The sequence below is a fragment of the Bos javanicus genome, chromosome 3, assembly GCF_032452875.1.
Source record: "Bos javanicus breed banteng chromosome 3, ARS-OSU_banteng_1.0, whole genome shotgun sequence".
NCBI lineage: Eukaryota > Metazoa > Chordata > Mammalia > Artiodactyla > Bovidae > Bos > Bos javanicus.
In genome coordinates, this window is record NC_083870.1 from 13704074 (window position 1) to 13708556 (window position 4483).

The window sequence follows — 4483 nt, forward strand, 5'->3', positions numbered from 1 at the left end:
AGTCCAACTCTCACATCCATACATGACCACTGGAAAAACCATAGCCTTGATTAGATGGACCTTTGTTGGCAAAGTAATGTCTCTGCTTTTCAATATGCTATCTAAGCTGGTCATCACTTTCCTTCCAAGGAGTAAGCGTCTTTTAATTTCATGGCTGCAGTCACCATCTGCAGTGATTTGGGAGCCAAAAAAAAAAAAAATCAAGTCTGCCACTATTTCCACTGTTTCCCCATATATTTCCCATGAAGTGATGGGACCAGATGTCATGATCTTCATTTTCTGAATGTTGAGCTTTAAGCCAACTTTTTCACTCTCCACTTTCACTTTCATCAAGAGGCTTTTGAGTTCCTCTTCACTTTCTGCCATAAGGGTGGTGTCATCTGCATATCTGAGGTTATTGATATTTCTCCCAGCAATCTTGGTTCCAGCTTGTGCTTCTTCCAGCCCAGCTTTTCTCATGATGTATTCTGCATAGAAGTTAAATAAGCAGGATGACAATATACAGCCTTGATGTACTCCTTTTCCTATTTGGAACCAGTCTGTTGCTCCATGTCCAGTTCTAACTGTTGCTTCCTGACCTGCATACAAATTTCTCAAGAGGCAAGTCAGGTGGTCTGGTATTCCCATCTCTTTCAGAATTTTCCAGTTTCTTGTGATCCACACAATCAAAGGCTTTGGCATAGTCAATAAAGCAGAAATAGATGTTTTTCTGGAACTCTCTTGCTTTTTCGATGATCCAGCGGATGTTGGCAATTTGATCTCTGGTTCTTCTGCCTTTTCTAAAACCAGCTTGAACATCAGGAAGTTCACGGTTCACATATTGCTGAAGCCTGGCTTGGAGAATTTTGAGCATTACTGTACTAGCATGAGAGATGAGTGCAATTGAGTGGTAGTTTGAGCATTCTTTGGCATTGCCTTTCTTTGGGATTGGAATGAAAACTGAACTTTTCCAGTCCTGTGGCCACTGTTGAGTTTTCCAAATTTGCTGGCATATTGAGTGCAGCACGTTCACAGGATCATCTTTTAGGATTTGAAATAGCTCAACTGGAATCCTATCACCTCCACTAGCTTTGTTCATAGTAATGCTTTCTAAGGTCCACTTGACTTCACATTCCAGGATGTCTGTCTCTAGGTGAGTGATCACACCATCGTGATTATCTTGGCTGCAACAGACCACACAGAAGTGCGCCAGCTGCAATGGACCGAGAAGAATTGTGGCCAAGAGGAGCTACCCCTCACCCAATTTCAGGGGCGGCAGCCAAGAGGAGCTACTCCATGTCCGAGGTCAGGGGCAGTGGCCAAGAGGATATACCCCACCATAGTTTGGCCCCAGGTAGACAGCAGGGAGGGAAGACAGCTCCACTCATCAACAGAAAATTGGATTAAAGATTTACTGAGCATGGCTGCACCCATCAGAACAAGACCCAGTATCCCCCTCAGTCAGTCTGTCCCATCAGGAAGCCTTCATAAGCCTCTTACCCTTCTCCATCAGAGGGCAGATAGGCTGAAAATCACAATCACAGAAAACTAACCCATCTGATCTAAGCCATGGACCACAGCCTTGTCTAACTCAATGAAACTATGAGCCATGTGGTGTAGGGCCACCCAAAATGGACGGGTCATGGTGGAGAGTTCTGACAAAATGTGGTCCACTGGAGAAGGTAATGGCAAACCACTTCAGTATTACTGCCTTGAGAACCCCATGAACAGTATGAAAAGGCAAAAAGATAGGACACTGAAAGGTGAACTGCCTAGGTAGGTAGGTGCCCAGTATGCTACTGGAGATCAGTGGAGAAGTAACTCCAGAAAGTATGAAGAGACAGAGCCAAAGCAAAAATGACACCCAGTTATGGATGTGACTGGTGATGGAAGTAAAGTCTGATGCTGTAAATAACAATATTGCATGGGAACCTGGGATGTTAGGTCCATGAATCAAGGCAAATTGGAAGTGATCAAACAGTAGATGGCAAGAGTAAACATCGGCATTTTAGGAACCAGTGAACTAAAATGGACTGGAATGGGTGAATTTAACTCAGATGACCATTATATCTACTACTGTGGGCAAGAATCCCTTAGAAAAGCGGAGTAGCCATCACAGTCAACAAAAGAGTCCAAAATGCAGTACTTCAAGGCAACCTCCAAAATGACAGAATGGTTTCTGTTTGTTTCCAAGGCAAGCCATTCAAGATCACAGTAATCCGAGTCTATGCCCCTACCAGTAATGCTGAAGAAGCTGAAGCTGAACGGTTCTATGAAGACCTACAAGACCTTCTATAATTAACACCCAAAAAAGATGTCCTTTTCATTATAGGGGACTAGAATGCAAAAGTGGGAATTCAAGAAACACCTGGAGTAACAGGAAAATTTGGCCTTGGAGTACAGAATGAAGGAGGGCAAAGGCTAATAGAGTTCTGTCAAGAGAATGCACTGGTCATAGCATACACCCTCTTCCAATAACACAAGAGATGACTCTACACATGGACATCACCAGACGGTCAACACCAAAATCAGATTGATTATATTCTTTGCAGCCAAAGATGGAGAAGCTCTATACAGTCAGCAAAAACAAGACCAGGAGCTGACTGTGGCTCAGATCATGAACTCCTTATTGCCAAATTCAGACTTAAATTGAAGAAAGTAGGAGAAGCCACTAGGCCATTCAGGTATGACCTAAATCAAATTCTTTATGATTATACACTGGAAGTGAGAAATAGATTTAAGGGACTAGATCTGATAGACAGAGTACCTGATGAACTATGGACAGAGCTTCATGACATTGTACAGAGGACAGGGATCAAGACCATCTCCAAGAAAAAGAAACGCAAGAAAGCAAAATGGCTGTCTGGGGAGGCCTTATAAAATGCCGTGAAAATAAGAGAAGCCAAAAGCAAAGGAGAAAAGGAAAGATATACCCATTTGAATGCCGAGTTCCAAAGAATAGCAAGGAAAGACAAGAAAGCCTTCCTCCATGATCAGTGCAAAGAAATAGAGGAGAACAATAGAATGGGGAAGACTAGAGATCTCTTCAAGAAAATCAGAGATACCAAGGGAACATTTCATGCATTTCATGCAAAGATGCACGATACTGGATGCTTGGGGCTGGTGCACTGGGACGATCCAGAGGGGTGGTACGGGGAGGGAGGAGGGAGGAGGGTTCAGGATGGGGAACACGTGTATACCTGTGGCGGATTCATGTTGATATACGGCAAAATCAATACAATATTGTAAAGTTAAAAAATAAAATAAAACACACACACACAAATATGTGGAGACTATACAACATGCTACTAATCAACAAGAGTCACTGAAGAAATTTAAAAAGAAATCAAAAACTACTTGGAGACAAGTGAAAATACAATGACTCATAATTTATGGGGTGCAGCAAAACCAGTTCTAAGAAGGAAGTTTATAACAATACAAGCCTACTACAGGAAACAAGGAAAAGTTCAAATAAACAACCTAACTTTATACCTGAAGAAACTAAAAAAAAAAAAAAGAGCATACAAAACCCAAAGTTAGAATGAAAGAATAATAAAGAGCAGAGCAGAAAATAGAGACTAAAAAGACAATATAAAAGATCAATGAAATAAGAGCTGTTCTTTAAAAAGACAAACAGAATGGGTAAATTTTAGCCAGACTCATCAAGAAAAGAATGTAGGCACAAATGATACAATAAGAAATGAAAAAGAAGTTACAACTGACACCACAGAAATAGCAAGGCTCAAAAGAGTGTAATGCAAACAACTTTACACTAATAGAATGGACAGTCTAGAAGAAATGAACAAATTCTTACAAATGTACAATCTCCCAAGACTGTATCAGGAAGAAATGTTAAGTATGAACAGAGCAAACACCAGTAATAAAACAAAACTCCCAAAAAGCAAAAGTCCAAGACCAAACAGCTTCACAAGTGACTTCTACCAAACATTTAAAGATGAGTTAACAACTATCCTTCTCAAATTATTCCAAAAAATCAAAGAGGGAGAAAAGCTTCTGAACTCATTCTACAGGGTAAGCAGCACCCTGACAACAAAACCAGACAAAGATATTACAGAAAAAGAAAATTGTGAGTCAATATCACTGATGAACATAGATGCAAAAATCCTCAACAAAATATTAGCAAACTGAATTCAGCAATACATTAAAAGTAGATTTTATCAAGTAGAATTTATCCGAAGATTTCAAGGATGGTTCAATATTCGCAAATCAAATATACCACTTCACCAAAATTGAAGAATAATATTTATAGGATCATCTCAGTAGATACATCGAAGCTTCTGGTAAAAGCTAATATTCATTTATGATTTTTTAAACTCTCAGCAAATTAAATATAGATGGAATGTATATCAACATAATAAAGGCCATATATATATATGACTATTTGCAGATGACAAAATATTATATATAGGAAACTCTAATGACTCCATCAAGAAACTGTTAGAAATGATAAATAAATTCAGTAAAGTTGCAGAATTAAAAATCA